Source organism: Phyllobates terribilis, unplaced genomic scaffold, assembly GCF_046119375.1.
Source record: "Phyllobates terribilis strain yellow unplaced genomic scaffold, ASM4611937v1 Scaffold_8__6_contigs__length_399053987, whole genome shotgun sequence".
NCBI lineage: Eukaryota > Metazoa > Chordata > Amphibia > Anura > Dendrobatidae > Phyllobates > Phyllobates terribilis.
The window spans coordinates 347,450,287-347,477,158 of record NW_027362768.1 but is presented as its reverse complement, the minus strand read 5'-3'; the positions used below and the strand labels follow the sequence as shown (position 1 = coordinate 347,477,158).

Sequence of the window (26,872 nt, the reverse complement as noted above, 5' to 3'; positions counted from 1 at the left end):
GCGACTTCCCCAAAGAAAATTAAAGATGAATTTCTCAGTTTTCCTAATTTTCTTAAAAGCAGCAGGATATACATTCTCAACAAACAACAAAATAGGCAAAATAACCGCCTTAATAATCAGAACTTTCCCAGTCAGAGTTAATTCTCTCATTCGCCAAAAATTCAACTTGCGCACCACTCTCACCCCACAATCTTCCCAACTCTCATTTCCTTTCAAATCATCATTAAACTTAATCCCAAGTACCTTTATTGCACCATCCTCACACCTCACACCATCCATCCGTACATTCCTCTCACCAAAACATTTAAAGGAACTCTTAGTCCAATTGACCTTAAAAGCTGAGACACTACAAAACAAACTTAATATCAACCTTGCCCTACTCATCGCAGCCATATTCCCACTCACAATCACTACATCATCCATGTAACCTAGAATTCTCACATCCTTTCCATTACTCCCAGGAATCATCACACCTCTCATAACCTTATCCTTCCTAACCATACACATCAACACTTCAATTACACTAATAAACAAAAAAGGGGACATAGGGCACCCCTGACGCACTCCTGATTTAATTCTCACTTTCTCACTCAACCACCCATTCACCAAAAATTCACTTGAAACATTACAATACAAACTCCTAACACAGTTTACAAAATTCCTGGAATAACCCATCTTAGACAAAACATTAAACATAAAGCTATGTGACACACGGTCAAAAGCTTTTTCAAAATCAACCGAAAACAACAAACATTTCTGCTTACGACTCATACAATCCCCAATCACATCACGCAACAACACCAAATTTTCAGTCATACTTCTCCCAGGCACTGCACACACTTGATCTTCATCCACCACACCGCCAATCACTTCCCGCATCCGGCTAGCCAACAATTTACTAAACACCTTATAGTCTGCATTCAAAAGGGTGATTGGCCTCCAATTCCCCAAATCCTTTTTATCACCTTTCTTATGAACCAAAACCACCACCCCATCTCTCATAGATTCACTCAACATATTCTCCGTGAACATATATTGGCACACCTCCAATAAGTCATTTCCCATCGTGTCCCATTCCTTAACATATAACTCCACGGGCAGTCCATCCTTCCCAGGTGTTTTATTCTTACTTGCAGACATCACAACTTTTTTAACTTCACCCAACACAATTACATCATCCAATATTTCACGTTCATCCTCACCCAAACAACCTTCTAAACACCCCAAAGCATCAGTCAACATCCTATCATCAACCCATTTTTCCCCATACAACTCCTTATAAAACAACACCACCTCCTGCATCACATCCTTCCCACTCACACACACCCCATCACCATTCACCACCTCATCCATATCCACTTTCTTCCCAAAAACTTTTTTGAAAAAAAACCTTGTGCATTTCTCATTTTTCTCCAAATGTTCAATCTTAGAACGGTAAATAATTTCTTTCCCTTTACCCTCAATATATTTCTTAATCTCTTCTTTCACTTGACACATCAAAACATCCACATCCACTCCAATCATCCTTAACTTCCTCAGCCACTCCAGTCTAGAGCTTAAATCATTAAATTTTGCTCTATTCATTGCTGCTTTCCTCCTGCCCCTTTTTCTAAAGAAAAAACCAATCTCACTCTTCATCCAGTCCCACCACTCAAGCACATTCCTGAAATCACTTTTTTTATCCCTCCACCTAACATACATTCGCCTAAAATCACGCATGATCCTATTATCTTCCAGCAAACGCACATTAAGTTTCCACACGCCACCACCATATACAAAGGAAATCTTACCTTCTAGACGTGCCCTCAAACACACATGGTCAGAGAAGGGAACATCTTCCTGCTGGAAATTCCTACAAATAACATTTTGTGAAGAAAAGAAGATACGGTCTATTCTAGACTCTATGCCTCCCCTGTCGACCTTATAGGTCGCAGGAGGTGGATTACCTAAAAAAACTTCCGCAGCATCCTGTAAGGAAAAATCCGCCACAAGACTCTTGAGTCTTTTACCTGTAACATCCATCTTATCCCCCTCCGTCACACAATTGAAATCTCCAACAAAAATTATTGGCATTTTGCCAGATAAAAAAAAACATAATTTCTCAAAAATTTCCAGCCTCTCCCCTTTATCTATTGGTGCATACATATTTACCACCCTAACCCTCCACCCCCTACAATTTAACTCACATATTACACACCTCCCCGCCTCCACCACCATGTAACTTTCTATCTTAACACTATAACCCTTCACCAAAACACCTACCCCACAATTTTTATTACATACAGAACCAGACCACACACTTTGACCTAAAGGCCATGCATTTTCACTTAAGGGATCGGAGATCCCACACTCCTGGACACAGTATACGTCCGCATCCAAGTTGCTCAAGTAGTCCAAAATTGCCACTCTTCTCGACTCAGATTTAATCAGCCGAACATTTAGTGACAAGATGCTGAGAGCAACTTGGGCACCCATCTATTAATTTGATGTGGCAGGTCACGACAACATGCCCACCTGTACATCATCCTAACCCTTCTGGGGGTAGGACGCTGGACGTGCAGATATCGTAGTTTGTGCCTTCCCCCAAAAAAGACACATCTTGGGGATCGGATGCAGTAGGGTACACCCGGGCTGGACTCACACTGCAATCACTTAAAGGGGAAAAGGATGGTTCAGTTTTCTTCTTTTTCTTCACTGAAGCGCCTCCATCTTCATCTGAACTATAATCCCGCCGCTGGGGGTCAAAGTCCCCCTGACCTCCCTCCTCCTCAAGGTCAGAAACGACATCGCTCCAGGCCACATGCGGTGTTCTGGTCAGATCAGACTCCTCTTCCCCCTGCAATGTAACCATCATGTCTGGAATTTCAGCCTCCAGATCCTCCACCGGGGCCACTTCCATGCCTGTACGATCATCAGTTATCGTCTCAGACTCACTGACATCTGAAGCCACAGACGCGGCCCTCTGCACCGGTGGCTCAGGTGCCAGCTCCATATTTCCTCTTACATTCACACGAACCAGTTCTGGAAAAGCAACCCGAGCCTCCTCCTCATCCAGGAAAGCCAGAGTAGATATCGGAGCAGTCGGAGTTGGAGCAGTCGGAGTTGTAGCTGTGGGTGCAGGAGATTCATTTCTTCTCCTTCCCCTTCCCGCTGCCCCCGCATATGAACCAGGATGGAATATACAGTCTCTGAAGGCATGCCCCTTCTCTCCGCAGAGGTTACAGACTATTTCATTTTTGCAATTATTGGAAGAATGACCCACCTCATTGCACTTCCTGCAAATAATCTGTCTGATGTCGCATGCTTCCTGAGTATGGCCATACCTCCTACAATGACGACAAAACCTGGGCGCATTGGGGAAGAACAGGTAACCCCGCTCACTCCCAATGGAAAAATTTGATGGAGGATAATGTATACCCCCTGGTTCATCAGGACTTTCCCGGAACTTGACCATGAAACGATATTTACCGGTCCATAGTTCCTCCTCATTCATGACTTTTACTGCCACCTTGGTAATATAGCAGTGCCTATTTAGAAAGGCATAAATCAAAGCCAAGTCCACATGTGGGTTGTACATGAAAACAGTCAGAGGTACCTCTTTGGAGCAATACAAGATGACAAAAGTCAGCCCATCCAAATATTGATTGTCCAGATTCTTTTTCAAACAATCATAGAAATTGTTGCAAACAGCCATAGAAGTAAATACAAGATTATACTTGCTTTTGAATTGCTGGAGGCACAAGATTTCTTCCTTCTTCACTTCAAGGAGTCCAAACAAAATCTCCTTCACCACGAAGCTGAGGGTAAAGATTCCTTCTTTGCCTTCTTCCACATCAATCTGGATTCCAAACTTCACTCGAGCCTCACCGGGCCCAGCGTATCGAATGCGTCCCATTATCGCTAGTCGTGTCTACTGGCCAACTCCTTATAGCAGCAAGTGGCTTAAGCCATAAAATGGCGATGCCACAGGGCCAAGAGTTAACGCACAGACAGCCAAATGACTAGACCCATTACAGATCTGAGCCAAAAGGCCGAGAAGCGATAACCAGAATTGGTTTCCGACTACGGTGCCACCCAAGGATTCTGAAAAGTCCATTTGTGGAGATGGCCACCTGGACTCCCGTTAAGAAGACATGCTGTCAACCTCTAGATCCCTCACATGCCTGCACTTTTCGGCTTGCTGCTGCTGCAATCCACGCGTTTTAGATCTGCATAACTCCACCTCTTTTAGCACAGTACCCTCAACCCCCGGCTGTTCCCACCCGCCTCAACACCGTTGGAAGGGAGGAGAACCAATTAAGGCGGGGGGGGGGGTGGAACGAGCAGCTGTCTACCCTTAGCAGGAGGGTTGCTGATTAATTACCTCTCCTGCTGCTGCTGCTGCTGCTGGCTGTCCAGCAGCAGACTGAAGGTGGCTGCTGCTGTGCGCAGGTATATAAAGGCTCAGAGCCTATTATGACACGCGCAGCCAGCGTTCCATTGCCACATTCCGTCTACTGCAGGCGGGATACCTGGATGGCTGAATGTCACTGAGAAGCTCACAGAGACCGCCATAAGCAACAGTTTAAAAGAATGCCACAGACTAATCAACCAAACTTTTTGGGTTGGTTTCTCTTTTATAGTCTGCAGGCATTAAATGAAAGAAGTCAGTGTTCCAGCAGAGGGAGACAACGTTTCAGAAAAGGCATTGTAGCAAACCAAAAAAGAAATTTTAAGCGCAGCAGAGTAACCAGCTCACATACCTGTTAGCTCAGGTGAGTTTAAAAGGCTGCTGTTGATAACAAGGGCATTTGCTAAATAGATGGTGTGTGTGCAACAATATACTGAAAGGTCAATTATATTGTGCAGCTTATCTCACCACCTGTAGTTATTTAGGTGAAAGCTCCAAAATGCTTGCCTAATATGTCTGTTTATCCAAAAGGAAGTATAGAGGGAGAGCTAGATAGATAGCATTGCATTACATTACATGGCAATGCAATGCACAGTTGCTGAAGTTGAACCAAAATGAGCTTGTCATCTGGCTTCTGCAACTTTTAACATGAAAAATCCAATGAGGAGAAGAAAAGCAAAGCCAAAGAGTCCATCCCAAAATCCGACAAACAAGCCAAATGAACAAAAAGCATTGAATTCAATTCTTTCTGATTTTAGAAACTGCATTAAAGAAGGGGTGCACCGGTCCTGGAGATACTGCAATACCAGGTCAATGCGTGGAGTGGACAGAGCAAGCTCTTTTTCCATCTCCCTGTTCTAAAAATCCATTTAATATATGGTCCCCAGATAGGGGACGTATCAGATATTAAACTGATAAGAACAGATACTACACTTGATCTTAGCCAAAAGGCCGAGAAGCGATAACCAGAATTGGTTTCCGACTACGGTGCCACCCAAGGATTCTGAAAAGTCCATTTGTGGAGATGGCCACCTGGACTCCCGTTAAGAAGACATGCTGTCAACCTCTAGAACCCTCACATGCCTGCACTTTTCGGCTTGCTGCTGCTGCAATCCACGCGTTTTAGATCTGCATAACTCCACCTCTTTTAGCACAGTACCCTCAACCCCCGGCTGTTCCCACCCGCCTCAACACCGTTGGAAGGGAGGAGAACCAATTAAGGCGGGGGGGGGGGGGTGGAACGAGCAGCTGTCTACCCTTAGCAGGAGGGTTGCTGATTAATTACCCCTCCTGCTGCTGCTGCTGCTGGCTGTCCAGCAGCAGACTGAAGGTGGCTGCTGCTGTGCGCAGGTATATAAAGGCTCAGAGCCTATTATGACACGCGCAGCCAGCGTTCCATAGCCACATTCCGTCTACTGCAGGCGGGATACCTGGATGGCTGAATGTCACTGAGAAGCTCACAGAGACCGCCATAAGCAACAGTTTAAAAGAATGCCACAGACTAATCAACCAAACTTTTTGGGTTGGTTTCTCTTTTATAGTCTGCAGGCATTAAATGAAAGAAGTCAGTGTTCCAGCAGAGGGAGACAACGTTTCAGAAAAGGCATTGTAGCAAACCAAAAAAGAAATTTTAAGCGCAGCAGAGTAACCAGCTCACATACCTGTTAGCTCAGGTGAGTTTAAAAGGCTGCTGTTGATAACAAGGGCATTTGCTAAATAGATGGTGTGTGTGCAACAATATACTGAAAGGTCAATTATATTGTGCAGCTTATCTCACCACCTGTAGTTATTTAGGTGAAAGCTCCAAAATGCTTGCCTAATATGTCTGTTTATCCAAAAGGAAGTATAGAGGGAGAGCTAGATAGATAGCATTGCATTACATTACATGGCAATGCAATGCACAGTTGCTGAAGTTGAACCAAAATGAGCTTGTCATCTGGCTTCTGCAACTTTTAACATGAAAAATCCAATGAGGAGAAGAAAAGCAAAGCCAAAGAGTCCATCCCAAAATCCGACAAACAAGCCAAATGAACAAAAAGCATTGAATTCAATTCTTTCTGATTTTAGAAACTGCATTAAAGAAGGGGTGCACCGGTCCTGGAGATACTGCAATACCAGGTCAATGCGTGGAGTGGACAGAGCAAGCTCTTTTTCCATCTCCCTGTTCTAAAAATCCATTTAATATATGGTCCCCAGATAGGGGACGTATCAGATATTAAACTGATAAGAACAGATTTTTTTTTTTTTTTTTTTTAACCAAATCAGATAGGCCGGAGCATAAGCTCAATCAAATCGACTTACAAAAGCCTTTCATTGACACTTAGCCTTTCATCACACTTGGTATATAATCAAAAATAAAACCAAACCTTATCATCAGGTACATTATACACTACTAATTAAACTTTACCAAAAACCTCCACTTTTTAAACTTCCAGATCCCTTCAGCATCTATAATACTTCCACGTTCCTGATCCCAGAGGTATATTACATACATACGTGACAGAATCAATCTCAAACATTCATTAACTGACATTTTCTTCCTTTTAAAAACTAACAAATTCCTCGCATCCCACAAACTTTCAATTACACACACCACCAACAACCATAAAATCCTATCCTTAATTCTACTACATGCACCCATCCCAAACATAGCAAGTTTCCAATTAACATACTTTACACCCACCAATTCCTTGCAAAGTCCCCCTATACCCTTCCATACATCATATGCAAAATCACAATCCCATACCATATGTCTAACATGCTCTCTCAAACCACATCCATCCCTCAGGCATACCTCAGATTTAACTAAATCCCTCTTCTTTTGCACATCTCTAACAGGCAAAATGTCATGCAATATCATCCAAGCGATATCTCTCTGTCTGTTAGTCACACCATCTATACTTAATTTTCTCCACATCTCGGTTACTTCCTCCCCTCTCAACCCATTGATATTACATACCACTTCACGCTCACGCACCATCCTAATGACTTTCTTCTTTTGCCTAAAATCACTCATGTTAACGGACAACAAATCATACTTCCTTACAAATTTCTCAACACAACCATACCATACAGGACACTTAAAAGCAACAGGCACTCTAGCATCCCTTTTGACCCACTTTAAGCCATAAAGCATCCATCCAGCCGAATACTTCATCATATAAGCACACTTATTACTTTTCCCTAGAACCACCACCACCATTTTCACGTAACTAATCCCTAAAAAGAAATCAATATTTGGAAAATCCAAACCACCATTTACACATAACTTATAGACATATTCCCGTTTCAATTTCTCCATGCGACTTCCCCAAAGAAAATTAAAGATGAATTTCTCAGTTTTCCTAATTTTCTTAAAAGCAGCAGGATATACATTCTCAACAAACAACAAAATAGGCAAAATAACCGCCTTAATAATCAGAACTTTCCCAGTCAGAGTTAATTCTCTCATTCGCCAAAAATTCAACTTGCGCACCACTCTCACCCCACAATCTTCCCAACTCTCATTTCCTTTCAAATCATCATTAAACTTAATCCCAAGTACCTTTATTGCACCATCCTCACACCTCACACCATCCATCCGTACATTCCTCTCACCAAAACATTTAAAGGAACTCTTAGTCCAATTGACCTTAAAAGCTGAGACACTACAAAACAAACTTAATATCAACCTTGCCCTACTCATCGCAGCCATATTCCCACTCACAATCACTACATCATCCATGTAACCTAGAATTCTCACATCCTTTCCATTACTCCCAGGAATCATCACACCTCTCATAACCTTATCCTTCCTAACCATACACATCAACACTTCAATTACACTAATAAACAAAAAAGGGGACATAGGGCACCCCTGACGCACTCCTGATTTAATTCTCACTTTCTCACTCAACCACCCATTCACCAAAAATTCACTTGAAACATTACAATACAAACTCCTAACACAGTTTACAAAATTCCTGGAATAACCCATCTTAGACAAAACATTAAACATAAAGCTATGTGACACACGGTCAAAAGCTTTTTCAAAATCAACCGAAAACAACAAACATTTCTGCTTACGACTCATACAATCCCCAATCACATCACGCAACAACACCAAATTTTCAGTCATACTTCTCCCAGGCACTGCACACACTTGATCTTCATCCACCACACCGCCAATCACTTCCCGCATCCGGCTAGCCAACAATTTACTAAACACCTTATAGTCTGCATTCAAAAGGGTGATTGGCCTCCAATTCCCCAAATCCTTTTTATCACCTTTCTTATGAACCAAAACCACCACCCCATCTCTCATAGATTCACTCAACATATTCTCCGTGAACATATATTGGCACACCTCCAATAAGTCATTTCCCATCGTGTCCCATTCCTTAACATATAACTCCACGGGCAGTCCATCCTTCCCAGGTGTTTTATTCTTACTTGCAGACATCACAACTTTTTTAACTTCACCCAACACAATTACATCATCCAATATTTCACGTTCATCCTCACCCAAACAACCTTCTAAACACCCCAAAGCATCAGTCAACATCCTATCATCAACCCATTTTTCCCCATACAACTCCTTATAAAACAACACCACCTCCTGCATCACATCCTTCCCACTCACACACACCCCATCACCATTCACCACCTCATCCATATCCACTTTCTTCCCAAAAACTTTTTTGAAAAAAAACCTTGTGCATTTCTCATTTTTCTCCAAATGTTCAATCTTAGAACGGTAAATAATTTCTTTCCCTTTACCCTCAATATATTTCTTAATCTCTTCTTTCACTTGACACATCAAAACATCCACATCCACTCCAATCATCCTTAACTTCCTCAGCCACTCCAGTCTAGAGCTTAAATCATTAAATTTTGCTCTATTCATTGCTGCTTTCCTCCTGCCCCTTTTTCTAAAGAAAAAACCAATCTCACTCTTCATCCAGTCCCACCACTCAAGCACATTCCTGAAATCACTTTTTTTATCCCTCCACCTAACATACATTCGCCTAAAATCACGCATGATCCTATTATCTTCCAGCAAACGCACATTAAGTTTCCACACGCCACCACCATATACAAAGGAAATCTTACCTTCTAGACGTGCCCTCAAACACACATGGTCAGAGAAGGGAACATCTTCCTGCTGGAAATTCCTACAAATAACATTTTGTGAAGAAAAGAAGATACGGTCTATTCTAGACTCTATGCCTCCCCTGTCGGCCTTATAGGTCGCAGGAGGTGGATTACCTAAAAAAACTTCCGCAGCATCCTGTAAGGAAAAATCCGCCACAAGACTCTTGAGTCTTTTACCTGTAACATCCATCTTATCCCCCTCCGTCACACAATTGAAATCTCCAACAAAAATTATTGGCATTTTGCCAGATAAAAAAAAACATAATTTCTCAAAAATTTCCAGCCTCTCCCCTTTATCTATTGGTGCATACATATTTACCACCCTAACCCTCCACCCCCTACAATTTAACTCACATATTACACACCTCCCCGCCTCCACCACCATGTAACTTTCTATCTTAACACTATAACCCTTCACCAAAACACCTACCCCACAATTTTTATTACATACAGAACCAGACCACACACTTTGACCTAAAGGCCATGCATTTTCACTTAAGGGATCGGAGATCCCACACTCCTGGACACAGTATACGTCCGCATCCAAGTTGCTCAAGTAGTCCAAAATTGCCACTCTTCTCGACTCAGATTTAATCAGCCGAACATTTAGTGACAAGATGCTGAGAGCAACTTGGGCACCCATCTATTAATTTGATGTGGCAGGTCACGACAACATGCCCACCTGTACATCATCCTAACCCTTCTGGGGGTAGGACGCTGGACGTGCAGATATCGTAGTTTGTGCCTTCCCCCAAAAAAGACACATCTTGGGGATCGGATGCAGTAGGGTACACCCGGGCTGGACTCACACTGCAATCACTTAAAGGGGAAAAGGATGGTTCAGTTTTCTTCTTTTTCTTCACTGAAGCGCCTCCATCTTCATCTGAACTATAATCCCGCCGCTGGGGGTCAAAGTCCCCCTGACCTCCCTCCTCCTCAAGGTCAGAAACGACATCGCTCCAGGCCACATGCGGTGTTCTGGTCAGATCAGACTCCTCTTCCCCCTGCAATGTAACCATCATGTCTGGAATTTCAGCCTCCAGATCCTCCACCGGGGCCACTTCCATGCCTGTACGATCATCAGTTATCGTCTCAGACTCACTGACATCTGAAGCCACAGACGCGGCCCTCTGCACCGGTGGCTCAGGTGCCAGCTCCATATTTCCTCTTACATTCACACGAACCAGTTCTGGAAAAGCAACCCGAGCCTCCTCCTCATCCAGGAAAGCCAGAGTAGATATCGGAGCAGTCGGAGTTGGAGCAGTCGGAGTTGTAGCTGTGGGTGCAGGAGATTCATTTCTTCTCCTTCCCCTTCCCGCTGCCCCCGCATATGAACCAGGATGGAATATACAGTCTCTGAAGGCATGCCCCTTCTCTCCGCAGAGGTTACAGACTATTTCATTTTTGCAATTATTGGAAGAATGACCCACCTCATTGCACTTCCTGCAAATAATCTGTCTGATGTCGCATGCTTCCTGAGTATGGCCATACCTCCTACAATGACGACAAAACCTGGGCGCATTGGGGAAGAACAGGTAACCCCGCTCACTCCCAATGGAAAAATTTGATGGAGGATAATGTATACCCCCTGGTTCATCAGGACTTTCCCGGAACTTGACCATGAAACGATATTTACCGGTCCATAGTTCCTCCTCATTCATGACTTTTACTGCCACCTTGGTAATATAGCAGTGCCTATTTAGAAAGGCATAAATCAAAGCCAAGTCCACATGTGGGTTGTACATGAAAACAGTCAGAGGTACCTCTTTGGAGCAATACAAGATGACAAAAGTCAGCCCATCCAAATATTGATTGTCCAGATTCTTTTTCAAACAATCATAGAAATTGTTGCAAACAGCCATAGAAGTAAATACAAGATTATACTTGCTTTTGAATTGCTGGAGGCACAAGATTTCTTCCTTCTTCACTTCAAGGAGTCCAAACAAAATCTCCTTCACCACGAAGCTGAGGGTAAAGATTCCTTCTTTGCCTTCTTCCACATCAATCTGGATTCCAAACTTCACTCGAGCCTCACCGGGCCCAGCGTATCGAATGCGTCCCATTATCGCTAGTCGTGTCTACTGGCCAACTCCTTATAGCAGCAAGTGGCTTAAGCCATAAAATGGCGATGCCACAGGGCCAAGAGTTAACGCACAGACAGCCAAATGACTAGACCCATTACAGATCTGAGCCAAAAGGCCGAGAAGCGATAACCAGAATTGGTTTCCGACTACGGTGCCACCCAAGGATTCTGAAAAGTCCATTTGTGGAGATGGCCACCTGGACTCCCGTTAAGAAGACATGCTGTCAACCTCTAGATCCCTCACATGCCTGCACTTTTCGGCTTGCTGCTGCTGCAATCCACGCGTTTTAGATCTGCATAACTCCACCTCTTTTAGCACAGTACCCTCAACCCCCGGCTGTTCCCACCCGCCTCAACACCGTTGGAAGGGAGGAGAACCAATTAAGGCGGGGGGGGGGGGGGGTGGAACGAGCAGCTGTCTACCCTTAGCAGGAGGGTTGCTGATTAATTACCTCTCCTGCTGCTGCTGCTGCTGCTGGCTGTCCAGCAGCAGACTGAAGGTGGCTGCTGCTGTGCGCAGGTATATAAAGGCTCAGAGCCTATTATGACACGCGCAGCCAGCGTTCCATTGCCACATTCCGTCTACTGCAGGCGGGATACCTGGATGGCTGAATGTCACTGAGAAGCTCACAGAGACCGCCATAAGCAACAGTTTAAAAGAATGCCACAGACTAATCAACCAAACTTTTTGGGTTGGTTTCTCTTTTATAGTCTGCAGGCATTAAATGAAAGAAGTCAGTGTTCCAGCAGAGGGAGACAACGTTTCAGAAAAGGCATTGTAGCAAACCAAAAAAGAAATTTTAAGCGCAGCAGAGTAACCAGCTCACATACCTGTTAGCTCAGGTGAGTTTAAAAGGCTGCTGTTGATAACAAGGGCATTTGCTAAATAGATGGTGTGTGTGCAACAATATACTGAAAGGTCAATTATATTGTGCAGCTTATCTCACCACCTGTAGTTATTTAGGTGAAAGCTCCAAAATGCTTGCCTAATATGTCTGTTTATCCAAAAGGAAGTATAGAGGGAGAGCTAGATAGATAGCATTGCATTACATTACATGGCAATGCAATGCACAGTTGCTGAAGTTGAACCAAAATGAGCTTGTCATCTGGCTTCTGCAACTTTTAACATGAAAAATCCAATGAGGAGAAGAAAAGCAAAGCCAAAGAGTCCATCCCAAAATCCGACAAACAAGCCAAATGAACAAAAAGCATTGAATTCAATTCTTTCTGATTTTAGAAACTGCATTAAAGAAGGGGTGCACCGGTCCTGGAGATACTGCAATACCAGGTCAATGCGTGGAGTGGACAGAGCAAGCTCTTTTTCCATCTCCCTGTTCTAAAAATCCATTTAATATATGGTCCCCAGATAGGGGACGTATCAGATATTAAACTGATAAGAACAGATACTACACTTGATCTTAGCCAAAAGGCCGAGAAGCGATAACCAGAATTGGTTTCCGACTACGGTGCCACCCAAGGATTCTGAAAAGTCCATTTGTGGAGATGGCCACCTGGACTCCCGTTAAGAAGACATGCTGTCAACCTCTAGATCCCTCACATGCCTGCACTTTTCGGCTTGCTGCTGCTGCAATCCACGCGTTTTAGATCTGCATAACTCCACCTCTTTTAGCACAGTACCCTCAACCCCCGGTTGTTCACACCCGCCTCAACACCGTTGGAAGGGAGGAGAACCAATTAAGGCGGGGGGGGGGTGGAACGAGCAGCTGTCTACCCTTAGCAGGAGGGTTGCTGATTAATTAACTCTCCTGCTGCTGCTGCTGCTGCTGGCTGTCCAGCAGCAGACTGAAGGTGGCTGCTGCTGTGCGCAGGTATATAAAGGCTCAGAGCCTATTATGACACGCGCAGCCAGCGTTCCATTGCCACATTCCGTCTACTGCAGGCGGGATACCTGGATGGCTGAATGTCACTGAGAAGCTCACAGAGACCGCCATAAGCAACAGTTTAAAAGAATGCCACAGACTAATCAACCAAACTTTTTGGGTTGGTTTCTCTTTTATAGTCTGCAGGCATTAAATGAAAGAAGTCAGTGTTCCAGCAGAGGGAGACAACGTTTCAGAAAAGGCATTGTAGCAAACCAAAAAAGAAATTTTAAGCGCAGCAGAGTAACCAGCTCCCATACCTGTTAGCTCAGGTGAGTTTAAAAGGCTGCTGTTGATAACAAGGGCATTTGCTAAATAGATGGTGTGTGTGCAACAATATACTGAAAGGTCAATTATATTGTGCAGCTTATCTCACCACCTGTAGTTATTTAGGTGAAAGCTCCAAAATGCTTGCCTAATATGTCTGTTTATCCAAAAGGAAGTATAGAGGGAGAGCTAGATAGATAGCATTGCATTACATTACATAGCAATGCAATGCACAGTTGCTGAAGTTGAACCAAAATGAGCTTGTCATCTGGCTTCTGCAACTTTTAACATGAAAAATCCAATGAGGAGAAGAAAAGCAAAGCCAAAGAGTCCATCCCAAAATCCGACAAACAAGCCAAATGAACAAAAAGCATTGAATTCAATTCTTTCTGATTTTAGAAACTGCATTAAAGAAGGGGTGCACCGGTCCTGGAGATACTGCAATACCAGGTCAATGCGTGGAGTGGACAGAGCAAGCTCTTTTTCCATCTCCCTGTTCTAAAAATCCATTTAATATATGGTCCCCAGATAGGGGACGTATCAGATATTAAACTGATAAGAACAGATACTACACTTGATCTTAGCCAAAAGGCCGAGAAGCGATAACCAGAATTGGTTTCCGACTACGGTGCCACCCAAGGATTCTGAAAAGTCCATTTGTGGAGATGGCCACCTGGACTCCCGTTAAGAAGACATGCTGTCAACCTCTAGATCCCTCACATGCCTGCACTTTTCGGCTTGCTGCTGCTGCAATCCACGCGTTTTAGATCTGCATAACTCCACCTCTTTTAGCACAGTACCCTCAACCCCCGGCTGTTCCCACCCGCCTCAACACCGTTGGAAGGGAGGAGAACCAATTAAGGCGGGGGGGGGGGTGGAACGAGCAGCTGTCTACCCTTAGCAGGAGGGTTGCTGATTAATTACCTCTCCTGCTGCTGCTGCTGCTGCTGGCTGTCCAGCAGCAGACTGAAGGTGGCTGCTGCTGTGCGCAGGTATATAAAGGCTCAGAGCCTATTATGACACGCGCAGCCAGCGTTCCATTGCCACATTCCGTCTACTGCAGGCGGGATACCTGGATGGCTGAATGTCACTGAGAAGCTCACAGAGACCGCCATAAGCAACAGTTTAAAAGAATGCCACAGACTAATCAACCAAACTTTTTGGGTTGGTTTCTCTTTTATAGTCTGCAGGCATTAAATGAAAGAAGTCAGTGTTCCAGCAGAGGGAGACAACGTTTCAGAAAAGGCATTGTAGCAAACCAAAAAAGAAATTTTAAGCGCAGCAGAGTAACCAGCTCACATAACTGTTAGCTCAGGTGAGTTTAAAAGGCTGCTGTTGATAACAAGGGCATTTGCTAAATAGATGGTGTGTGTGCAACAATATACTGAAAGGTCAATTATATTGTGCAGCTTATCTCACCACCTGTAGTTATTTAGATGAAAGCTCCAAAATGCTTGCCTAATATGTCTGTTTATCCAAAAGGAAGTATAGAGGGAGAGCTAGATAGATAGCATTGCATTACATTACATGGCAATGCAATGCACAGTTGCTGAAGTTGAACCAAAATGAGCTTGTCATCTGGCTTCTGCAACTTTTAACATGAAAAATCCAATGAGGAGAAGAAAAGCAAAGCCAAAGAGTCCATCCCAAAATCCGACAAACAAGCCAAATGAACAAAAAGCATTGAATTCAATTCTTTCTGATTTTAGAAACTGCATTAAAGAAGGGGTGCACCGGTCCTGGAGATACTGCAATACCAGGTCAATGCGTGGAGTGGACAGAGCAAGCTCTTTTTCCATCTCCCTGTTCTAAAAATCCATTTAATATATGGTCCCCAGATAGGGGACGTATCAGATATTAAACTGATAAGAACAGATACTACACTTGATCTTAGCCAAAAGGCCGAGAAGCGATAACCAGAATTGGTTTCCGACTACGGTGCCACCCAAGGATTCTGAAAAGTCCATTTGTGGAGATGGCCACCTGGACTCCCGTTAAGAAGACATGCTGTCAACCTCTAGATCCCTCACATGCCTGCACTTTTCGGCTTGCTGCTGCTGCAATCCACGCGTTTTAGATCTGCATAACTCCACCTCTTTTAGCACAGTACCCTCAACCCCCGGCTGTTCCCACCCGCCTCAACACCGTTGGAAGGGAGGAGAACCAATTAAGGCGGGGAGGGGGGGGTGGAACGAGCAGCTGTCTACCCTTAGCAGGAGGGTTGCTGATTAATTACCTCTCCTGCTGCTGCTGCTGCTGGCTGTCCAGCAGCAGACTGAAGGTGGCTGCTGCTGTGCGCAGGTATATAAAGGCTCAGAGCCTATTATGACACGCGCAGCCAGCGTTCCATTGCCACATTCCGTCTACTGCAGGCGGGATACCTGGATGGCTGAATGTCACTGAGAAGCTCACAGAGACCGCCATAAGCAACAGTTTAAAAGAATGCCACAGACTAATCAACCAAACTTTTTTGGTTGGTTTCTCTTTTATAGTCTGCAGGCATTAAATGAAAGAAGTCAGTGTTCCAGCAGAGGGAGACAACGTTTCAGAAAAGGCATTGTAGCAAACCAAAAAAGAAATTTTAAGCGCAGCAGAGTAACCAGCTCACATACCTGTTAGCTCAGGTGAGTTTAAAAGGCTGCTGTTGATAACAAGGGCATTTGCTAAATAGATGGTGTGTGTGCAACAATATACTGAAAGGTCAATTATATTGTGCAGCTTATCTCACCACCTGTAGTTATTTAGGTGAAAGCTCCAAAATGCTTGCCTAATATGTCTGTTTATCCAAAAGGAAGTATAGAGGGAGAGCTAGATAGATAGCATTGCATTACATTACATGGCAATGCAATGCACAGTTGCTGAAGTTGAACCAAAATGAGCTTGTCATCTGGCTTCTGCAACTTTTAACATGAAAAATCCAATGAGGAGAAGAAAAGCAAAGCCAAAGAGTCCATCCCAAAATCCGACAAACAAGCCAAATGAACAAAAAGCATTGAATTCAATTCTTTCTGATTTTAGAAACTGCATTAAAGAAGGGGTGCACCGGTCCTGGAGATACTGCAATACCAGGTCAATGCGTGGAGTGGACAGAGCAAGCTCTTTTTCCATCTCCCTGTTCTAAAAATCCATTTAATATATGGTCCCCAGATAGGGGACGTATCAGATATTAAACTGATAAGAACAGATACTACACTTGATCTTAGCCAAAAGGCCGAGAAGCGATAACCAGAATTGGTTTCCGACTACGGTGCCACCCAAGGATTCTGAAAAGTCCATTTGTGGAGATGGCCACCTGGACTCCCGTTAAGAAGACATGCTGTCAACCTCTAGATCCCTCACATGCCTGCACTTTTCGGCTTGCTGCTGCTGCAATCCACGCGTTTTAGATCTGCATAACTCCACCTCTTTTAGCACAGTACCCTCAACCCCCGGCTGTTCCCACCCGCCTCAACACCGTTGGAAGGGAGGAGAACCAATTAAGGCGGGGGGGGGGGTGGAACGAGCAGCTGTCTACCCTTAGCAGGAGGGTTGCTGATTAATTACCTCTCCTGCTGCTGCTGCTGCTGCTGGCTGTCCAGCAGCAGACTGAGGGTGGCTGCTGCTGTGCGCAGGTATATAAAGGCTCAGAGCCTATTATGACACGCGCAGCCAGCGTTCCATTGCCACATTCCGTCTACTGCAGGCGGGATACCTGGATGGCTGAATGTCACTGAGAAGCTCACAGAGACCGCCATAAGCAACAGTTTAAAAGAATGCCACAGACTAATCAACCAAACTTTTTGGGTTGGTTTCTCTTTTATAGTCTGCAGGCATTAAATGAAAGAAGTCAGTGTTCCAGCAGAGGGAGACAACGTTTCAGAAAAGGCATTGTAGCAAACCAAAAAAGAAATTTTAAGCGCAGCAGAGTAACCAGCTCACATACCTGTTAGCTCAGGTGAGTTTAAAAGGCTGCTGTTGATAACAAGGGCATTTGCTAAATAGATGGTGTGTGTGCAACAATATACTGAAAGGTCAATTATATTGTGCAGCTTATCTCACCACCTGTAGTTATTTAGGTGAAAGCTCCAAAATGCTTGCCTAATATGTCTGTTTATCCAAAAGGAAGTATAGAGGGAGAGCTAGATAGATAGCATTGCATTACATTACATGGCAATGCAATGCACAGTTGCTGAAGTTGAACCAAAATGAGCTTGTCATCTGGCTTCTGCAACTTTTAACATGAAAAATCCAATGAGGAGAAGAAAAGCAAAGCCAAAGAGTCCATCCCAAAATCCGACAAACAAGCCAAATGAACAAAAAGCATTGAATTCAATTCTTTCTGATTTTAGAAACTGCATTAAAGAAGGGGTGCACCAGTCCTGGAGATACTGCAATACCAGGTCAATGCGTGGAGTGGACAGAGCAAGCTCTTTTTCCATCTCCCTGTTCTAAAAATCCATTTAATATATGGTCCCCAGATAGGGGACGTATCAGATATTAAACTGATAAGAACAGATACTACACTTGATCTTAGCCAAAAGGCCGAGAAGCGATAACCAGAATTGGTTTCCGACTACGGTGCCACCCAAGGATTCTGAAAAGTCCATTTGTGGAGATGGCCACCTGGACTCCCGTTAAGAAGACATGCTGTCAACCTCTAGATCCCTCACATGCCTGCACTTTTCGGCTTGCTGCTGCTGCAATCCACGCGTTTTAGATCTGCATAACTCCACCTCTTTTAGCACAGTACCCTCAACCCCCGGCTGTTCCCACCCGCCTCAACACCGTTGGAAGGGAGGAGAACCAATTAAGGCGGGGGGGGGGGGTGGAACGAGCAGCTGTCTACCCTTAGCAGGAGGGTTGCTGATTAATTACCTCTCCTGCTGCTGCTGCTGCTGCTGGCTGTCCAGCAGCAGACTGAAGGTGGCTGCTGCTGTGCGCAGGTATATAAAGGCTCAGAGCCTATTATGACACGCGCAGCCAGCGTTCCATTGCCACATTCCGTCTACTGCAGGCGGGATACCTGGATGGCTGAATGTCACTGAGAAGCTCACAGAGACCGCCATAAGCAACAGTTTAAAAGAATGCCACAGACTAATCAACCAAACTTTTTGGGTTGGTTTCTCTTTTATAGTCTGCAGGCATTAAATGAAAGAAGTCAGTGTTCCAGCAGAGGGAGACAACGTTTCAGAAAAGGCATTGTAGCAAACCAAAAAAGAAATTTTAAGCGCAGCAGAGTAACCAGCTCACATACCTGTTAGCTCAGGTGAGTTTAAAAGGCTGCTGTTGATAACAAGGGCATTTGCTAAATAGATGGTGTGTGTGCAACAATATACTGAAAGGTCAATTATATTGTGCAGCTTATCTCACCACCTGTAGTTATTTAGGTGAAAGCTCCAAAATGCTTGCCTAATATGTCTGTTTATCCAAAAGGAAGTATAGAGGGAGAGCTAGATAGATAGCATTGCATTACATTACATGGCAATGCAATGCACAGTTGCTGAAGTTGAACCAAAATGAGCTTGTCATCTGGCTTCTGCAACTTTTAACATGAAAAATCCAATGAGGAGAAGAAAAGCAAAGCCAAAGAGTCCATCCCAAAATCCGACAAACAAGACAAATGAACAAAAAGCATTGAATTCAATTCTTTCTGATTTTAGAAACTGCATTAAAGAAGGGGTGCACCGGTCCTGGAGATACTGCAATACCAGGTCAATGCGTGGAGTGGACAGAGCAAGCTCTTTTTCCATCTCCCTGTTCTAAAAATCCATTTAATATATGGTCCCCAGATAGGGGACGTATCAGATATTAAACTGATAAGAACAGATACTACACTTGATCTTAGCCAAAAGGCCGAGAAGCGATAACCAGAATTGGTTTCCGACTACGGTGCCACCCAAGGATTCTGAAAAGTCCATTTGTGGAGATGGCCACCTGGACTCCCGTTAAGAAGACATGCTGTCAACCTCTAGATCCCTCACATGCCTGCACTTTTCGGCTTGCTGCTGCTGCAATCCACGCGTTTTAGATCTGCATAACTCCACCTCTTTTAGCACAGTACCCTCAACCCCCGGCTGTTCCCACCCGCCTCAACACCGTTGGAAGGGAGGAGAACCAATTAAGGCGGGGGGGGGGGTGGAACGAGCAGCTGTCTACCCTTAGCAGGAGGGTTGCTGATTAATTACCTCTCCTGCTGCTGCTGCTGCTGCTGGCTGTCCAGCAGCAGACTGAAGGTGGCTGCTGCTGTGCGCAGGTATATAAAGGCTCAGAGCCTATTATGACACGCGCAGCCAGCGTTCCATTGCCACATTCCGTCTACTGCAGGCGGGATACCTGGATGGCTGAATGTCACTGAGAAGCTCACAGAGACCGCCATAAGCAACAGTTTAAAAGAATGCCACAGACTAATCAACCAAACTTTTTGGGTTGGTTTCTCTTTTATAGTCTGCAGGCATTAAATGAAAGAAGTCAGTGTTCCAGCAGAGGGAGACAACGTTTCAGAAAAGGCATTGTAGCAAACCAAAAAAGAAATTTTAAGCGCAGCAGAGTAACCAGCTCACATAACTGTTAGCTCAGGTGAGTTTAAAAGGCTGCTGTTGATAACAAGGGCATTTGCTAAATAGATGGTGTGTGTGCAACAATATACTGAAAGGTCAATTATATTGTGCAGCTTATCTCACCACCTGTAGTTATTTAGATGAAAGCTCCAAAATGCTTGCCTAATATGTCTGTTTATCCAAAAGGAAGTATAGAGGGAGAGCTAGATAGATAGCATTGCATTACATTACATGGCAATGCAATGCACAGTTGCTGAAGTTGAACCAAAATGAGCTTGTCATCTGGCTTCTGCAACTTTTAACATGAAAAATCCAATGAGGAGAAGAAAAGCAAAGCCAAAGAGTCCATCCCAAAATCCGACAAACAAGCCAAATGAACAAAAAGCATTGAATTCAATTCTTTCTGATTTTAGAAACTGCATTAAAGAAGGGGTGCACCGGTCCTGGAGATACTGCAATACCAGGTCAATGCGTGGAGTGGACAGAGCAAGCTCTTTTTCCATCTCCCTGTTCTAAAAATCCATTTAATATATGGTCCCCAGATAGGGGACGTATCAGATATTAAACTGATAAGAACAGATACTACACTTGATCTTAGCCAAAAGGCCGAGAAGCGATAACCAGAATTGGTTTCCGACTACGGTGCCACCCAAGGATTCTGAAAAGTCCATTTGTGGAGATGGCCACCTGGACTCCCGTTAAGAAGACATGCTGTCAACCTCTAGATCCCTCACATGCCTGCACTTTTCGGCTTGCTGCTGCTGCAATCCACGCGTTTTAGATCTGCATAACTCCACCTCTTTTAGCACAGTACCCTCAACCCCCGGCTGTTCCCACCCGCCTCAACACCGTTGGAAGGGAGGAGAACCAATTAAGGCGGGGAGGGGGGGGTGGAACGAGCAGCTGTCTACCCTTAGCAGGAGGGTTGCTGATTAATTACCTCTCCTGCTGCTGCTGCTGCTGGCTGTCCAGCAGCAGACTGAAGGTGGCTGCTGCTGTGCGCAGGTATATAAAGGCTCAGAGCCTATTATGACACGCGCAGCCAGCGTTCCATTGCCACATTCCGTCTACTGCAGGCGGGATACCTGGATGGCTGAATGTCACTGAGAAGCTCACAGAGACCGCCATAAGCAACAGTTTAAAAGAATGCCACAGACTAATCAACCAAACTTTTTTGGTTGGTTTCTCTTTTATAGTCTGCAGGCATTAAATGAAAGAAGTCAGTGTTCCAGCAGAGGGAGACAACGTTTCAGAAAAGGCATTGTAGCAAACCAAAAAAGAAATTTTAAGCGCAGCAGAGTAACCAGCTCACATACCTGTTAGCTCAGGTGAGTTTAAAAGGCTGCTGTTGATAACAAGGGCATTTGCTAAATAGATGGTGTGTGTGCAACAATATACTGAAAGGTCAATTATATTGTGCAGCTTATCTCACCACCTGTAGTTATTTAGGTGAAAGCTCCAAAATGCTTGCCTAATATGTCTGTTTATCCAAAAGGAAGTATAGAGGGAGAGCTAGATAGATAGCATTGCATTACATTACATGGCAATGCAATGCACAGTTGCTGAAGTTGAACCAAAATGAGCTTGTCATCTGGCTTCTGCAACTTTTAACATGAAAAATCCAATGAGGAGAAGAAAAGCAAAGCCAAAGAGTCCATCCCAAAATCCGACAAACAAGCCAAATGAACAAAAAGCATTGAATTCAATTCTTTCTGATTTTAGAAACTGCATTAAAGAAGGGGTGCACCGGTCCTGGAGATACTGCAATACCAGGTCAATGCGTGGAGTGGACAGAGCAAGCTCTTTTTCCATCTCCCTGTTCTAAAAATCCATTTAATATATGGTCCCCAGATAGGGGACGTATCAGATATTAAACTGATAAGAACAGATACTACACTTGATCTTAGCCAAAAGGCCGAGAAGCGATAACCAGAATTGGTTTCCGACTACGGTGCCACCCAAGGATTCTGAAAAGTCCATTTGTGGAGATGGCCACCTGGACTCCCGTTAAGAAGACATGCTGTCAACCTCTAGATCCCTCACATGCCTGCACTTTTCGGCTTGCTGCTGCTGCAATCCACGCGTTTTAGATCTGCATAACTCCACCTCTTTTAGCACAGTACCCTCAACCCCCGGCTGTTCCCACCCGCCTCAACACCGTTGGAAGGGAGGAGAACCAATTAAGGCGGGGGGGGGGGTGGAACGAGCAGCTGTCTACCCTTAGCAGGAGGGTTGCTGATTAATTACCTCTCCTGCTGCTGCTGCTGCTGCTGGCTGTCCAGCAGCAGACTGAGGGTGGCTGCTGCTGTGCGCAGGTATATAAAGGCTCAGAGCCTATTATGACACGCGCAGCCAGCGTTCCATTGCCACATTCCGTCTACTGCAGGCGGGATACCTGGATGGCTGAATGTCACTGAGAAGCTCACAGAGACCGCCATAAGCAACAGTTTAAAAGAATGCCACAGACTAATCAACCAAACTTTTTGGGTTGGTTTCTCTTTTATAGTCTGCAGGCATTAAATGAAAGAAGTCAGTGTTCCAGCAGAGGGAGACAACGTTTCAGAAAAGGCATTGTAGCAAACCAAAAAAGAAATTTTAAGCGCAGCAGAGTAACCAGCTCACATACCTGTTAGCTCAGGTGAGTTTAAAAGGCTGCTGTTGATAACAAGGGCATTTGCTAAATAGATGGTGTGTGTGCAACAATATACTGAAAGGTCAATTATATTGTGCAGCTTATCTCACCACCTGTAGTTATTTAGGTGAAAGCTCCAAAATGCTTGCCTAATATGTCTGTTTATCCAAAAGGAAGTATAGAGGGAGAGCTAGATAGATAGCATTGCATTACATTACATGGCAATGCAATGCACAGTTGCTGAAGTTGAACCAAAATGAGCTTGTCATCTGGCTTCTGCAACTTTTAACATGAAAAATCCAATGAGGAGAAGAAAAGCAAAGCCAAAGAGTCCATCCCAAAATCCGACAAACAAGCCAAATGAACAAAAAGCATTGAATTCAATTCTTTCTGATTTTAGAAACTGCATTAAAGAAGGGGTGCACCAGTCCTGGAGATACTGCAATACCAGGTCAATGCGTGGAGTGGACAGAGCAAGCTCTTTTTCCATCTCCCTGTTCTAAAAATCCATTTAATATATGGTCCCCAGATAGGGGACGTATCAGATATTAAACTGATAAGAACAGATACTACACTTGATCTTAGCCAAAAGGCCGAGAAGCGATAACCAGAATTGGTTTCCGACTACGGTGCCACCCAAGGATTCTGAAAAGTCCATTTGTGGAGATGGCCACCTGGACTCCCGTTAAGAAGACATGCTGTCAACCTCTAGATCCCTCACATGCCTGCACTTTTCGGCTTGCTGCTGCTGCAATCCACGCGTTTTAGATCTGCATAACTCCACCTCTTTTAGCACAGTACCCTCAACCCCCGGCTGTTCCCACCCGCCTCAACACCGTTGGAAGGGAGGAGAACCAATTAAGGCGGGGGGGGGGGGTGGAACGAGCAGCTGTCTACCCTTAGCAGGAGGGTTGCTGATTAATTACCTCTCCTGCTGCTGCTGCTGCTGCTGGCTGTCCAGCAGCAGACTGAAGGTGGCTGCTGCTGTGCGCAGGTATATAAAGGCTCAGAGCCTATTATGACACGCGCAGCCAGCGTTCCATTGCCACATTCCGTCTACTGCAGGCGGGATACCTGGATGGCTGAATGTCACTGAGAAGCTCACAGAGACCGCCATAAGCAACAGTTTAAAAGAATGCCACAGACTAATCAACCAAACTTTTTGGGTTGGTTTCTCTTTTATAGTCTGCAGGCATTAAATGAAAGAAGTCAGTGTTCCAGCAGAGGGAGACAACGTTTCAGAAAAGGCATTGTAGCAAACCAAAAAAGAAATTTTAAGCGCAGCAGAGTAACCAGCTCACATACCTGTTAGCTCAGGTGAGTTTAAAAGGCTGCTGTTGATAACAAGGGCATTTGCTAAATAGATGGTGTGTGTGCAACAATATACTGAAAGGTCAATTATATTGTGCAGCTTATCTCACCACCTGTAGTTATTTAGGTGAAAGCTCCAAAATGCTTGCCTAATATGTCTGTTTATCCAAAAGGAAGTATAGAGGGAGAGCTAGATAGATAGCATTGCATTACATTACATGGCAATGCAATGCACAGTTGCTGAAGTTGAACCAAAATGAGCTTGTCATCTGGCTTCTGCAACTTTTAACATGAAAAATCCAATGAGGAGAAGAAAAGCAAAGCCAAAGAGTCCATCCCAAAATCCGACAAACAAGACAAATGAACAAAAAGCATTGAATTCAATTCTTTCTGATTTTAGAAACTGCATTAAAGAAGGGGTGCACCGGTCCTGGAGATACTGCAATACCAGGTCAATGCGTGGAGTGGACAGAGCAAGCTCTTTTTCCATCTCCCTGTTCTAAAAATCCATTTAATATATGGTCCCCAGATAGGGGACGTATCAGATATTAAACTGATAAGAACAGATACTACACTTGATCTTAGCCAAAAGGCCGAGAAGCGATAACCAGAATTGGTTTCCGACTACGGTGCCACCCAAGGATTCTGAAAAGTCCATTTGTGGAGATGGCCACCTGGACTCCCGTTAAGAAGACATGCTGTCAACCTCTAGATCCCTCACATGCCTGCACTTTTCGGCTTGCTGCTGCTGCAATCCACGCGTTTTAGATCTGCATAACTCCACCTCTTTTAGCACAGTACCCTCAACCCCCGGCTGTTCCCACCCGCCTCAACACCGTTGGAAGGGAGGAGAACCAATTAAGGCGGGGGGGGGGGTGGAACGAGCAGCTGTCTACCCTTAGCAGGAGGGTTGCTGATTAATTACCTCTCCTGCTGCTGCTGCTGCTGCTGGCTGTCCAGCAGCAGACTGAGGGTGGCTGCTGCTGTGCGCAGGTATATAAAGGCTCAGAGCCTATTATGACACGCGCAGCCAGCGTTCCATTGCCACATTCCGTCTACTGCAGGCGGGATACCTGGATGGCTGAATGTCACTGAGAAGCTCACAGAGACCGCCATAAGCAACAGTTTAAAAGAATGCCACAGACTAATCAACCAAACTTTTTGGGTTGGTTTCTCTTTTATAGTCTGCAGGCATTAAATGAAAGAAGTCAGTGTTCCAGCAGAGGGAGACAACATTTCAGAAAAGGCATTGTAGCAAACCAAAAAAGAAATTTTAAGCGCAGCAGAGTAACCAGCTCACACACCTGTTAGCTCAGGTGAGTTTAAAAGGCTGCTGTTGATAACAAGGGCATTTGCTAAATAGATGGTGTGTGTGCAACAATATACTGAAAGGTCAATTATATTGTGCAGCTTATCTCACCACCTGTAGTTATTTAGGTGAAAGCTCCAAAATGCTTGCCTAATATGTCTGTTTATCCAAAAGGAAGTATAGAGGGAGAGCTAGATAGATAGCATTGCATTACATTACATGGCAATGCAATGCACAGTTGCTGAAGTTGAACCAAAATGAGCTTGTCATCTGGCTTCTGCAACTTTTAACATGAAAAATCCAATGAGGAGAAGAAAAGCAAAGCCAAAGAGTCCATCCCAAAATCCGACAAACAAGCCAAATGAACAAAAAGCATTGAATTCAATTCTTTCTGATTTTAGAAACTGCATTAAAGAAGGGGTGCACCGGTCCTGGAGATACTGCAATACCAGGTCAATGCGTGGAGTGGACAGAGCAAGCTCTTTTTCCATCTCCCTGTTCTAAAAATCCATTTAATATATGGTCCCCAGATAGGGGACGTATCAGATATTAAACTGATAAGAACAGATACTACACTTGATCTTAGCCAAAAGGCCGAGAAGCGATAACCAGAATTGGTTTCCGACTACGGTGCCACCCAAGGATTCTGAAAAGTCCATTTGTGGAGATGGCCACCTGGACTCCCGTTAAGAAGACATGCTGTCAACCTCTAGATCCCTCACATGCCTGCACTTTTCGGCTTGCTGCTGCTGCAATCCACGCGTTTTATATCTGCATAACTCCACCTCTTTTAGCACAGTACCCTCAACCCCCGGCTGTTCCCACCCGCCTCAACACCGTTGGAAGGGAGGAGAACCAATTAAGGCGGGGGGGGGGGTGGAACGAGCAGCTGTCTACCCTTAGCAGGAGGGTTGCTGATTAATTACCTCTCCTGCTGCTGCTGCTGCTGGCTGTCCAGCAGCAGACTGAAGGTGGCTGCTGCTGTGCGCAGGTATATAAAGGCTCAGAGCCTATTATGACACGCGCAGCCAGCGTTCCATTGCCACATTCCGTCTACTGCAGGCGGGATACCTGGATGGCTGAATGTCACTGAGAAGCTCACAGAGACCGCCATAAACAACAGTTTAAAAGAATGCCACAGACTAATCAACCAAACTTTTTGGGTTGGTTTCTCTTTTATAGTCTGCAGGCATTAAATGAAAGAAGTCAGTGTTCCAGCAGAGGGAGACAACGTTTCAGAAAAGGCATTGTAGCAAACCAAAAAAGAAATTTTAAGCGCAGCAGAGTAACCAGCTCACATACCTGTTAGCTCAGGTGAGTTTAAAAGGCTG

At 44.6% G+C, this 26,872-nt stretch overlaps 13 non-coding genes across 13 annotated transcripts; all 13 read right to left on the bottom strand.

Moving 5' to 3' along the window:
- Positions 1-5,162: 5,162 nt before the first annotated feature.
- On the bottom strand, positions 5,163-5,353 carry LOC141158534 (U2 spliceosomal RNA). Its single transcript, XR_012248562.1, has one exon. It is a non-coding gene; the product is annotated as a U2 spliceosomal RNA (small nuclear RNA).
- A 1,118-nt stretch (positions 5,354-6,471) lies between these two features.
- On the bottom strand, positions 6,472-6,657 carry LOC141160168 (U2 spliceosomal RNA). The gene has a single exon (XR_012250130.1). It is a non-coding gene; the product is annotated as a U2 spliceosomal RNA (small nuclear RNA).
- Positions 6,658-12,857: 6,200 nt separating this feature from the next.
- LOC141158533 (U2 spliceosomal RNA) lies at positions 12,858-13,048 on the bottom strand. Its single transcript, XR_012248561.1, has one exon. It is a non-coding gene; the product is annotated as a U2 spliceosomal RNA (small nuclear RNA).
- Positions 13,049-14,166: 1,118 nt separating this feature from the next.
- On the bottom strand, positions 14,167-14,357 carry LOC141158532 (U2 spliceosomal RNA). The gene has a single exon (XR_012248560.1). It is a non-coding gene; the product is annotated as a U2 spliceosomal RNA (small nuclear RNA).
- A 1,119-nt stretch (positions 14,358-15,476) lies between these two features.
- On the bottom strand, positions 15,477-15,667 carry LOC141158531 (U2 spliceosomal RNA). The gene has a single exon (XR_012248559.1). It is a non-coding gene; the product is annotated as a U2 spliceosomal RNA (small nuclear RNA).
- A 1,118-nt stretch (positions 15,668-16,785) lies between these two features.
- LOC141158529 (U2 spliceosomal RNA) lies at positions 16,786-16,976 on the bottom strand. Its single transcript, XR_012248557.1, has one exon. It is a non-coding gene; the product is annotated as a U2 spliceosomal RNA (small nuclear RNA).
- A 1,119-nt stretch (positions 16,977-18,095) lies between these two features.
- On the bottom strand, positions 18,096-18,286 carry LOC141159577 (U2 spliceosomal RNA). The gene has a single exon (XR_012249581.1). It is a non-coding gene; the product is annotated as a U2 spliceosomal RNA (small nuclear RNA).
- Positions 18,287-19,406: 1,120 nt separating this feature from the next.
- On the bottom strand, positions 19,407-19,597 carry LOC141158528 (U2 spliceosomal RNA). The gene has a single exon (XR_012248556.1). It is a non-coding gene; the product is annotated as a U2 spliceosomal RNA (small nuclear RNA).
- Positions 19,598-20,716: 1,119 nt separating this feature from the next.
- Positions 20,717-20,907, bottom strand: LOC141158527 (U2 spliceosomal RNA). Its single transcript, XR_012248555.1, has one exon. It is a non-coding gene; the product is annotated as a U2 spliceosomal RNA (small nuclear RNA).
- Positions 20,908-22,025: 1,118 nt separating this feature from the next.
- Positions 22,026-22,216, bottom strand: LOC141158526 (U2 spliceosomal RNA). Its single transcript, XR_012248554.1, has one exon. It is a non-coding gene; the product is annotated as a U2 spliceosomal RNA (small nuclear RNA).
- Positions 22,217-23,335: 1,119 nt separating this feature from the next.
- LOC141159576 (U2 spliceosomal RNA) lies at positions 23,336-23,526 on the bottom strand. The gene has a single exon (XR_012249580.1). It is a non-coding gene; the product is annotated as a U2 spliceosomal RNA (small nuclear RNA).
- Positions 23,527-24,646: 1,120 nt separating this feature from the next.
- LOC141158525 (U2 spliceosomal RNA) lies at positions 24,647-24,837 on the bottom strand. Its single transcript, XR_012248553.1, has one exon. It is a non-coding gene; the product is annotated as a U2 spliceosomal RNA (small nuclear RNA).
- A 1,119-nt stretch (positions 24,838-25,956) lies between these two features.
- Positions 25,957-26,147, bottom strand: LOC141158523 (U2 spliceosomal RNA). The gene has a single exon (XR_012248551.1). It is a non-coding gene; the product is annotated as a U2 spliceosomal RNA (small nuclear RNA).
- Positions 26,148-26,872: the final 725 nt, after the last annotated feature.